Source organism: Zonotrichia albicollis, chromosome Z, assembly GCF_047830755.1.
Source record: "Zonotrichia albicollis isolate bZonAlb1 chromosome Z, bZonAlb1.hap1, whole genome shotgun sequence".
NCBI lineage: Eukaryota > Metazoa > Chordata > Aves > Passeriformes > Passerellidae > Zonotrichia > Zonotrichia albicollis.
In genome coordinates, this window is record NC_133860.1 from 47,673,398 (window position 1) to 47,686,597 (window position 13,200).

The following is a 13,200-nucleotide window of genomic DNA, read 5'->3' on the forward strand; positions in this document are numbered from 1 at the left end:
AACCTGACCTTTCCTGAAGGTTTTAAATAACAGTTAAATCTATTAACTGTATCAGAAACCTAAGTAGTTGTTCATAATAACTAAGGCAAATTTTTGCTTTCCCTGGAATACTTAGTCTAAGATGTGTGTTGATTTCCGCTATAATATCAATTGTTACAGGTGGGAGATTTCTGTTGCCATCATGTTATACTGATACATGGAAGAGAGAACACCAGTATGTAGATAAAGACTGACATACAAAAGAATATTGTTAGGACACACATATAATTCTATGAAGAAGCATAAAATGTGTTCAAAATATAGATAGAGTTCTTTCACATATACCCCACAGTCAGGCAAATTCTGTCTTGGGCTGTGCTTTGCAAATGGGAGGGAGATCTGGTTTGGTGGACCTGAAGGACTCAGCTCAGTGGTTAAGTCAGTTATTTCTTCAGGTTGCTTACTGGTCGTGTGAGCAAACTCAATTTTCTTTAATTCCCTATAGTCCCACATTTAAATTGCAAAATACTAAAGACTTTGCTTTGTTGATGCATATTCCTTCCCACTGATATCTCAGCCAGCAAACTGGAGGGAATCTGAATTTGGTCTAATCAAGTGGCTTCTTGAGAAATGCTGGATCACCACCAGCACCTGATATCCAGAAGCAAAGGGCTTGCTCTCTGGTTAAATCTTGTTCTCTGCACTGTCCCTTGCTTCCTCTTCTTTGGTTTTTAAATAACAGAGTGAACAACAGCGATTATTAACTAGAATGGAATTTTTTGCAGATATAATTATTTTTCTTATGACTTCCTAATTTCCAAACATAAATTTATTATTGTTTTCTAGGTAGCTTCTCTTCAAGCAACCACTCAGAATAGTCCCTAAGATCTCTTTTCAGATGCTGGAGCAGAGGAACTATAAGATTTGAAGACAGAGTGTATCAGTAGGGTGAAGAGATTCCTAAAGGGAATTCTGGGACATTTGCTTATTGTTTGTGCAGTGGCATGTAAGCTTCTATACACTCTTACCCTTCCATGCTAGGAATCTAGGTGAAAATAGAGTATTCTCTAAAAGCATTCTTTACGTTCTCTCTCTACATGTTAATTAAAGAGTGCTTCCAATTCTGTGTGACATCATTACAAAAGAACATGTTGATTTCTATATGTTTTTTTTCTATACTCAGTTTTATCTCATATCTATGTAGAAAAAGCAGGTTCAAAACTGTCTTTAATCAGGAGCACCATCTTCTGTTTCTTTTTTTGTTTAAAGACAATTTTGAAGTTCTATAAAGAAAAAAGGGTGTGTTCCACTGCCCAGTGAAGTTACAATTCCCTAAAAACTTTCTGTTTTCCTCCAGATAAAAGTCAAAAATTAATTACAGGAAATCTTCAGCATCACTGGAAAGACAGGAGTTAGATAACACCATTATACTTCAGAACTATTTATAAACACATAAAAAATAATTGATTATTTTAGATGAAAATATTATCCAACTGGCCAATGACAGGAAGAATCCACAGTACTTCTCTATATTGTAGAAAAGAGATTTTTTGCTGACTGTAAACCTTCTCTGTAAGTTGCCATAGTGAATAACTGCTAGACGCAAATCACAAGAACATCATAAAACTTTAGTACCTTTGGCTTTAGTAAATTAGTTAAATTACCCAGTAATAAAATGAGTTTCCTACCTCAACTTTGTGAATTCCAACTCCTGTTAAAAAAGAGAGAAAGGGAAAGATTTTTAGAGAAGGGCACAGAAAGGAAAACATTTGACATTGTTTAGCAAATAATTCACAGAAAACAAGTTCACAAGTTTGATTAGAAGAAAAATTATATAAAAAAGAATGTTCCCTTGTTATAGAGAGAAAATAAACATTTTTCCTGTATGTGATCTCCAGCTATAAGAAGATTTTGCAATTTATTAAAATATTTTTATGACAGCTTACTCCATAAAATGAGGTATTATCATAGGAGAGAATGATAACTAGGAGAATCTGTGCTCCAATTTGCAGATAACAAAGAAATTTTAAAAATACATGAAACTGAAGTTCAAAAATACTTTAATAAAGTCACTAGATTGAAGTTTGAGCCCTGTCTTTCAATCAATTAAACAATAAAACAAATTAAACTTTCTTTTTTTGAAACATTAATATATGGGTTTTTTAGTTTCTTTCTCAGTCATGTTATCAGTCATCTTCATTTCAGTTGACTTGTTAATGTGTCCTGCCATTACTCTGCTGCTCTACTAATGTCCTGCCATTACTGCTACATGTGTACTCTGCTGCTCCTGATGCAATGACTCTACATCATACACTTTCCCAGCAGTGTCAGAAGTCTGAAAAATTAGGGAGTGAAGATCAGGAAAGACACATTCTAAAATTACTTTTTAATAAAATATATCAGAAGTGAAATCTACCTACTACAAACCACAAACAATTACAAGAGATTTCCAAGAGGATTTAAATTCGTTTAGCTCTGCAAATTTCCTAAACTACATAGTACAAAAGCCACAATCTTGACTATTTACATAAGAAATTTATTCTCTTCTCTTCAGTTACTTCCTTGGAGGTGGAGTGAGAAAACCTTGTAAGACATGGTAAGAAGGGTATAGGCATAGGATTTAATTTTTTTTCTCCTATTTTGATGGTCTCAGGCACTATCAATACCAATATCTGTATCATATTACATATTTGACATACTTTAATTTAGTTTGTGCACCAAACTACAGTTGTCTGTGAACTTTAAGAGTGATTTAAAATATAAAGAAAAAGGAATTGTCAAATAGATAGCTATAGCTGTTAAAAAATGACTGGGTAAAATCTCTATACAAGAGAAAAAGAGTCCAAGTCACCTGGATTGCAGGTTTCTGGGCTTTTTGTTTTGTTTTGTTTTTTTATAATTTTGTCATTAATCAATGGATTATACTTGACAACTTTTCAAAACTATATTTTGGAATTTAATCTGCAACAGATAATCATAATTTTATTTTACTTAAGTGTCCTGCAAAAACCGTCCTTATGAGGCTTAGACTCTTTCAGAAATCCACTTCATATTTATGTCTAAATAAAGCAGACAAATATCATCTTCTTTCCTATTAACACCTCTGCAGGAGATAAAAACAACCCACTCTCCACTCTTCCTTTGTATTCTGTCACTTACTTGATATAGTTACAATACTGTCAGAAAAATTCTCAAAGCCTTAAGGAAAAGAGCAAGTTTATGGAATTAGAATTTCATATTTTTGATGAACCTGAACTAATCTCGTAAACTCCTTAAAACTTAATCCCACCACTTTTTTTCAAACTGTTGCTTAGACTCAATATCATGTTTTCCCTATAATAACAGCTCTCTAGAGTATATGATGTATTTTTTAATATTTTTATTCATTTGCTTTACTTTTCTAAAAATACATCTCATAGTTTGGAAAAGATTTCCTAGGAAGGCAGGGCAAACAAGTAGCCTATACTAATTTTGGAATCAATTTCTCTGTGGCGTTCCTCCAGTTCTGTTGAAAATCCTAATTACATAATTCATAGATTTCTTTCTTTTTTATGAATGGTAAGATATCTTATGAGGGTTTTTTGAGGTGTTTTTTTTTGGTACTTTGGGCTTTAGCATGTATCAGTTTATGGGCTTTATTTCATCTTTATTTGTGTAGCCGGTGGGAGTCAGTATTGAAAATTAATTTGATTGAGCATAGCAGCCACATTGTGCAGAACATCATTCAGTGAAGAGACTAGATATGACAGTTACAAATAATTTAGGAGAAATTATCAGCGAGGAAGGAAAGAGATAAATTTGTTTGATAGTTTCAGGTGCCCTGAATGCACTGGTCCCTGAGTAGAAGAATCAGAGGGTTTTAAAAGTATTGCTGATAAGGAAGACAAAACCTAACAGACCTCTAAACTGAAGTCAATACTACACCCTCCGGTAGAGTGACCTGCTCTTCTGAGATGACCTGCTTTGGAGTGTCCAGGTCTGGGACCTCCAACACAAGAAAGGTGTTGACCTGCTGGCCCCAGTCCAGAGTCACTGCTTTGATTTTAGGAGTTTGAGCAGGTCACCTGTGACGACAGGCTGAGAGAGCTAGGGCTGTTCAGCATGGAGAGGACCCTCAAGTGGCCTTTATTCCCTACTGGGCGCCTACAAGAAAGCTAAAGAGGGTCTCTTCACAAGGGCACACAGTGACAGGACAAGGGGGAATAACCCTAGGATGAAGGAGAGTAGGAGATGTAGGGATGGTGAGGCACTGGAACAGATTGTCCCAGAGATGATGCGGGCTCCCCACCCCTGGAGGCGTTCAAGACTATACTGGGTGGGATTTTGAGTAAACTGGTCTAGTGGAAGATTTTCATGCCCTTGGAAGAGAGGATGGAACAAGATGATCTTTAGGGTCCCTTCCAACCCAAACTTTTTTATGATTATCTGGTAATGAAGTTATTGGTGGAAGGCTCTTGTCAGCGACACTTAAGGAGAGTCATACTAGATACTATTAAGGCAGGATCATTATCTGTGTATCCTACAAAGCAAGAATTACAGTGACTGAAATATCAAGTATAGAGTCAAGTGCCACATTTACAAATTTCTCCTATTATGTAGAAATATGAAGTTTTCATAAGTACAAGGACATCTTAACAAATCATTGAGTTTCCTCTCACTTTTCTTTCTTTGTATTTATGGTGACTTAGCTTAAAGCAGACCTGGCCTTATTCCTTTTTTCTCAGCTTAGAACTGTATTTCATGCTTATTCTGATCAGACAGAAAACTAGAAAGAGAAAACAGAGAAGTAAGATTTATTTATAATTGAATGATTGTTTCTTTGAAATTTTCTTACATGTAGTGGGTATCTCTTCTCCAATGTTTTGCCATTCTAGCTATTCATAGAACTTTTGCTGTGGATCATTAAGTTAATGAAATAACTTCAAAAGAAAATGTGCCTTTCCAAGCCTTTCCAGACACAATTTTGATACTGCACTTGCTCTGTCATTGGAATATTGACTATCACAGCTTCACTGCCTATGAGATTGGATTAAGATTCTGGAAATAATTTTTTTTAAAGGGTTGAAATTACATGGGGCTTAAAGTGTTTTAGATAATGAGGCCTTGGATGATCCCATCTTGCATGCTGCCTGCCTTCAGTTCAATACTTGCATCACAAAACCAGCAATCCTTCCTGGCTAATGGAGTTTGGAGTTATGAAACAATATAAAAGCTGTGATTAACTGAGTAGCTATAAACAACTTTGGGCTAGTTCTGCACTATCATCTTGTACCCCTACTTGACTCTGGGTCTGTAGTGTTAGTTTGTTTTCTTGACTTCATAAACTATATGTTCCTGTGACCCTTAATTACAACAATTCTATTGAAACTTCAAAAACTGGATGTCTATAGCCCTATTCATTTTACATGAGAACAAAACTGATTGGGGGAATTATTTCACTTCATGTGATAAAAATTATGTTCTATAAGTAACTGCAGTTACATTTAGTTCCAATTTCTTATCAATTGATAGCTTTTCTTCCCAAGTATATATTTGAATTATTTTTATTGTCTTTTTCACATTTATTCAGAAATACAATTCAGTGAGTTTGGGATAGATTGGATTGCAGATTTTAAAATTTATTCTCATTATTTTTGGCTAATTCAGCAGTCAAGATATTTTTGTATTGCTCAGCATTTTCTTCCTTGAAGACAAGTCAGCATGATAATTTAATGCTATGAGTGTAACTCAAGTTTTATATTGCATTTTTTTTTCCCAGATGGTGGTCATTAAAGGGATAATCAAACGCAAGACATGGAATATACTTGGGAGATTTTAGAATACAGTGATGGAAAAATGTTACATGTTGTATGTTGTATGTTTTAGCTGATCTTTCTTTCAATAGTCGCTTTCAAAAAATAAAACACAGCAAATATTAAATTAATTTCAGCTTCATACTTCTGGTTGTGTGCCAGCATAACTGTTTTATTTCATTCAAGTGGTGAATAACCAATCCTGATTCAACCTATCATTAAAAAATCAAATATTCTCTACAGAGAACACTCTCCATGGTCATAATACCAGTTGTCTCCTCTAGTCTTTCTGACGTCATGAGACCAATATGGATATTTTCTGGATTTGGGTTGTTATCCATTGTATCAAAGTGTGCAACAATATTTCTTGTTATTAGGAATTCTGAAAAACGTGATGCTTATTTAGAATAAGATAACCTGTTTGTTTTTTGAAAAAGCTTTGCAATGAGAAAAAAAAAGAACCTGCTTTACGTTTTCTCTTTAATTTTTATATCCTGCTAAGAAATGTGACTGAAAATACTATTAAGATAAATAAACTAGATTGAAAACAAGGCAATATTGTTGACTATTTTAATATAAGGAAGAAACAATCACTTTATGATTAATTTATATAAAATGAATCCTTGTGGAATTTGTTTGTTTGGTGGGTTTTTTTAAATTTTGTGCATGTATGTGTTTTATATTGAACTGTAAGAAATACTGGAAAAGTTCAATCTGGACAATGTTTGGCTAAACAAATGGTTTCATGTGTGGTCTGCACTCTTGATAGTAAGGAATACTATTAAAATTGGTGACTGGAAAAAAGTTTAGGTAGGATCCCTATGGTTTTGATAGTATAAATCTGCTGGTTTAATATTTAAAATATCAGATATAAATAACTTCAACATTTGGAGAACTGCCAGAATATGAATTATAATTTCTAGGTCACTGCCTGTTTAAAACACTATTATCTTCTATCTAGAGTAAAACCTTAAATGGACCTTTTAACTACCAAAGAAGCTGTGCTGAGGCATTTCTGGAATACCATATGTACGTATGGTACATATGGTATTCCAAAAACACATTTCGCTGCAGAAAATCATAAAAGGAAAAATCATAAAGAAATTATTTTGATAAAAATACTATATTTTTAATCTGTTCAGAAATCATTAAAACTTGATTTCTTTCCCCCCAGATACTTGTCTCACTTTACCAAATTTAGTAAAAGTATTGGTTTTATATGTAGTTTGGTCACATAATTACAGTTTTTTGTGCTGGAGATAGTATGATAATTTAACAGGTTGTGTTTCTAAAACCAGTTTTTTTACACATCGAGACAAACTTATAGAAGGGAAAATGTTTTGGAATAAAAATTAATTAAGTTCAGTTACTGAAAAGGAGCAAGTCAGGAACTGAAATGACGAGGTTGAATATGGAATCATAAAGGTGCTCAGTTTTCTCACTAAAAGAGCTAGTGTTGTAAGCAGATCTTAGACTAGTTCCTAGAGCTTGTAGCAAAATTCATTGCTGTAAATTATAGAGACCTTCTATTTAGTTCATGGTATGGCAAAGTAGAAGAGATTAGAAAAGGAAAAAAACCTTATGATAAACATTCATTCACCATGTTGTTCTAAAATTCGTATTTTTATCCCTCTACAAAGGATACCTATGGAAAATATCACTGCTCCAAGCAGATGCTTCAGAAGGGTAAAGATTAGAGGGACACAGAGTAGATGCTTCAGAAGGGTAAACATTACAGAGACGCAGATGAAACATTTAATGTCATGGGCTTTGTAGGAAAGCATGGATATAAACTAGTCAGTGATGAATGACTTCCAGCAACTGCAACCTACTGAGCATGGAATATTTAAAGCAGCTAGAAGAGGTGTCTGGTATTAAGGTGGAACAAAACAATAAGTGTAGGTTATTTTAAAAATTGATTTTATCACAGAGCTAAATTCATCATTTGTTTCCCTGTGAAAATATGCAAATACCTAACTATACACTACATCTAAATGAAAGTTCATATAAGTGATTAAGTTAAAACAAGCTTTAAAAGACTTTTACTGCTTACACTTTTTAGTGTTTTCAGCACCAAATGAACCCCTAATAAAGGACAGAGAGATGATAGATGAAGTCCTTTTTAGAAAACACAAATCTTTCCAGAGACTTGGAAGATGTTTGCATCAAATCATTGAAGAAAAACAGTAAAAACCTTTTAATAAAAATTTTTTTTGGTTTCAATTAAAACCATTACAGAGGCATTAACCATTTCATATATATATGTACACACACACACACACACACACACACATATATATATTTATATATATACAAATATATACACAATCATATAAACACACATATATAGCATAGAACTTTAATTGAGTTCCACCTACTGCCATAAAGAAAAAATGAGACTGTCAGTTACATTTATAATAATCACTGATCCAAAATCAGGACAACACAGCGTTGTGAAGAAGAGCCTTTAAAAAAGCTTGCAATGGTAAAATAGATGAGAGACATAGAAAAAAATAGTTTGATAATATATTATATTATTTGAGACTCTCTAGACTATTCCCCCTACCCCCCCGCCAGAAAAAAATCCTGCTTATCAGTTGGAATTACAATTCTTATGATCAGACTGCCTATTTTATGTTCATTTTACATTTACCTAGAATTTGAATAAATAATAGCTGATATTCAAGCTAGCCTGAACAGGTTGTTATTACAGTTTATTACCCCTCTTATTAAAAAAAAAAATCCTCTGCACACTTCTATGTTACTGCAATGCAATATTTTGTTAGAGTTTCAGAGTCTGGTTGTGCAAGGCTTTGAAATAGTAAGCTGAACTTACCTTCCATGATGGTTTATTTCTCACAAAACAAGCATGTAGTGCACATATGGCCAGGTACTGGACACAGCTGATACAACAGCTGATGCACTGGAATATCTCAAAGAACGGGAAAGCAAAACATCAAAAAGTGAAAAATGGCCTTGCTGTCAGATTGTGACAGTAATTTGAAAACATGTTTGCACATCTGAAAAGACACTTGAAATATGTTTCATTGAAGAAATAAAATATAGCTATTTCATCTTAATTTTCTTCATTTTTTAAAGAGTACAATATTGTTGGTATCCATTAATGTGAGTCATGTGGCTCAGTATATTTAATAAATCTGTAACTAAGAAAAATTTTCTGTGGCTTGTGGAAGTAATTATCACCTCTTTTGTGTTCATGATGTACAGAAAAGGTTATGACAAAGGTGTTGATTAACAAGTGATCTTGCTTAACATAAATATTGAGTGAAAATATAATATAAATATTGGGTGAAAATAGTTTAGAAAAGTCAGCATGTTCCCCAGAAAAATGGAAACCTTGCAGCTAAAAAAATTTTTCATCTCCCTTATACATTTTGGTAAATTTTGAGACCTGTATCAAGCATCTATTTGTACCTTGCCCAGTTACTAACACATATATTTACCAGAAAATAGCAAAATATTAGATATTGCTTTTTAGTTATATGGACTATAGCTCTTGCATAGGAAAGCAAGGAAAAAACCCAAAAAACCTAAATGAGTGAATTCTAAAGACAGCTTGAAATATGCATGCATCATAATAAAACTAAAATAGATGAAACTGGCATATTCTCTTTCACTTGACCTTGTCAACATATACTTCTCATGTGCTTGTTAAGTATGAATTCTGGATGAAATTATGGATGGATGTTGCTCACAACTGAAATTCTGATGGAAAATTTTGCTGAAAACTCTTTATTATTCTCCATCTTCCATGAGTGACTTAAGGGCAGTGTCTGAATGGATAATTTTGTACATATTGCCTTTAGGACATATCCAAAGGCTCAAATGGAAAGTTCTTTGACTACCTTAGAATTAAGAAGCACAGGGGACTCAGATATATGGCTGACTGTATAGCAGATTAACAATTTAGAACTGCATTCCTTGCAGGATGTGATAGAAATTGATGATTTCTTATGGCACAAGTCTCATAACAACAGGACTTGTACAGTCTGTCCAGAGGAATGACAGACGAAGCTGCTTTCTTTGGAAAGAAAAAGACTTCTAGACTAGCCTATTTTCATTACCTTCAAGAGCAAAACCTGGCTCTTTGATGCTTGGTGAGAATACCTAGAAGTCTCACTGAAACATTAATTTTGTATTTAAACATTAAAGTAAGAAATTAATAATTTTAGAATAAGTAAATTATTGACCATACATGGAACGGGACAGCTCAACTGCCCTTTAGAACAGAAGCCCAATTACATTAACTTTGTAAGGCAAGATACTTAAAAGATAGTCTTTAGTTGGTTCACAGACAGATAAATATCACTCTCGTTGCTATTACGCCTCTTTCCTTAAAACTTTTTGGTCTAATACATTCTAAGTAATATGAACTTCTATTTACCTAAAAGTGAAGGAAATAATGATTTAATAAGAAGTAAAATTTTATATATTATTAAGTAAAAATAATTATCATTTAAATATAATATAGAGTGTAAAATAAATTTACTTAATTATAGTTTAATTTTCTTGGACTCAGAAGTTATGTAGTTTATGAGTGTAGTAATTAGGGTAAACTAGGAAGCAAAAGAGTAATTTCATTCTATTTAATATAGTAACATAATATATGTTTTAAAAACAATTTCTGTTAGAATTCATGCACTGCTAGGTTTATGAACATTTTATACTTTATTTTATTCTATAACCATAGATTAAAAAATAAAGTGAATGTAAGGCCATTATTTAAGTAAAGACATAATAAACAGTGTGCATAAAATGGGAGTCCAATTGCAAAGACACTACAATTTTAATTAGTAGATAAATAATATGCATGATATGTCATATCTCTGTGTACAGCTTTCCTCCTTTTTAAGCAATGCATATTTTGAACGTACACTTTATTATGAAGCTTCTAAAATGTCATCTCAAACCATAGGTCCATATGTTTCATTTACACACAAAGGAATTTATAGCCTAATTTTTTTTTGGCCCTTATATGAAAAGTAGAATATAAAATGTATGTGTAACATTTAGCAAAATATTTGGAAAGTACATAGAAAAGGAAGTTTTTTTGACCCTCAAACTAATACTGAGTTCCTAAAGCCCTCATTTAAAAAGGGGACTATAATTTTACCTTACTTTTCAGTGACACACAAATTTATTTAACTGAATGTTGATGCACTTAAATATCTTAGTTGAGGAAGATGAAGATCTTCCAAACTTTAAAATGTCATTTAAGAATGTCTACAAGTTCTATATACCCTAATTTTGTTGTTTGAAATGGGATTTACAATGCTTAGCCACATACTGATAATGCAGAAGTGGGTACAGCAAAACAATGTGAGAATTTAGCACTTAATTAAAAATGATACAAGACATTTATATCTCATTGTTATTCATCGTTTTAGTGTATCTCAAATTTTTTTTGCAGGAACAATCATTGGCACTGATGAAACTTCTGTAGGATTGTTGAATAATCACCCCTTTTTTACCCCTTTTTTTGGGCTTTTTTTGGACAGTTTCTGCCTGTCTACAAATAAGGATAGAAAACAGATCAAAAGGTAAATCAGTCTGAAGGAAATGTAGTGAAAGCCATCACCCTGAGAATGTGTAGCTAATGAAAGACTGAAAGACTGTTCTAATTTCATTTTATTTTAGCCATCTTGCAATGACTTCATGCCAATGTGAAGAAAAGGCATTGTACTATAAAAAGTGTGAAATTATGATTGTCTCCATTATATGTATACGTAATGAATTTTCCAACTTCTCAACTAATACACTCAAGATGCATGTGTGGGAGAGTGGTAGGGAGAGAGGGAGAGCCATTATGGTTTTGGTTTTAGTTTTGTTCCCTCACTTGGGGATCAGATCTGTGGATTTTCTTTATTCCATGCTTATTACTGTCAGATAAAAAAAATGCTTATGTTTGCAATTATGTTTTCCAAAAAAAAAGAAAACAGTTGCCAAAGCATGCATGTGTCGCACATTAGACAAAACAATGTGTTGAAATCTCAACTGTAAAAAAATCAAGAAATCAGTTGGATACAAAAACCAGTTACTGTGTGTTTTAAAAGAGAAAAAGAATTCAAGTATCAGGCTTCTGTTTAGCAATCAAAAAAAAAAAAACAAGGGGGTAACTGAAGACCTGAAATCTCTCATAATCTTTCCAGGAAAGAAATAAACATAGTGCTGAATACTACTAATGTTCTCTTAGAGGTTAACTAGGCTGGCCCACTTCAGCAGCCCATTGCAGTGCTTAGAACAATGACTGAAGAAGATCAGAGGCACTGAATGTTTTAATGTCTAATGAATGCCATAGATCAATGGATTGCATTTTTAAAAATTATTTAATGAATATGATGAAAACTCCTACTTAGAAAATGCTCTCCTGTTTGGAGAAAAAAACATCTGATCCAAAGGAACTAAAATTATACTATTGCTTTTCTGCAGTTTCCTAGTCCTTAGGTACGTTATGGAACAACTAGATTATGTAGTATAAAAACAGTCAGAGGACTGAATTTCCTTATGCCAGGGGAAACTTCAATTCTCTAGTAAATGTTCATTTGACAGCACTATTGTGACAGCATTTCTTCTGGACTGCCTTTGTAACAGTCCATCACGAGCAGATGATGGAGTTCACTTTCAAAGTGTATGAGACAGGAAAGTGATTGCTGTGCATTTCAGGCGTTGTTTTCAAAAGAGAAACTGCCTGTGCTTTCTTCAGTCCTTCATGTATTTTTACAGCATGGTCTAATGCAGGATTCAGTGAGTGAGAGCTCTGTATGATTTAATGGAGTCCCAAATCCCAATACTGCTTCTAGAGAAGCCTGTTATTATCCTGAGACTTTCCTTAAAGAGTAATCTCAAATGGCTTTAGTAATTTTGGAAAGTGAGAATGAGAAAAGCACCAGAGATCAAAATATTTATTCCAACTGAATTTTCTATAAGTGGCTACAATATAAATAGGTAAAAGCTACGCTCTGAAAACATAAAGGAAGAAAACTCACCAGGGACTTTTTCTTCAATAAATAGACTGATCATGTGATGAGAATGCTTCCTGTCCTCTGCAATAATTACACTGACATCCCCAAGCACCCTGCCACCTTGCAAGATTATTTTCATTTTGTATTTATTAAAGAAATAAAAACAGGCTGGCAAAATCTGCCAATTCAAACAAGTACTGTCTCTCAAATAAAATGTAAAAGAAAATAATTACAGAGAATTATTGCAATAGAAAGGTTGTGGGATACTGTTTGTAACTGTTTATATAAACTAAACATAAAAACATCGTTGCACTTCAGTGTATAAATTACAGTCAGTACACATGGCTCTTATATGCTGTGCAGAAGAAAGCAATAAAAATCAAGGAGAAGAGAAGCACACATAATTTTGAATTTTCCAACTGAGTAACTCATGTCTTTGACTTTCA

At 33.2% G+C, this 13,200-nt stretch overlaps 1 protein-coding gene across 47 annotated transcripts in view; it reads right to left on the reverse strand.

The window, feature by feature from the left end:
- PTPRD (protein tyrosine phosphatase receptor type D) overlaps window positions 1–13,200 on the reverse strand; it is a 1,168,317-nt gene that overhangs the window by 558,797 nt on the left and 596,320 nt on the right. For all 47 annotated transcript variants that reach the window (XM_074533114.1, XM_074533153.1, XM_074533152.1 and 44 more), the window contains one exon: window positions 1,668–1,690. The gene's annotated coding sequence lies outside the window, so the exon portion shown is untranslated. The remainder of the gene's footprint in view (window positions 1–1,667; window positions 1,691–13,200) is intronic.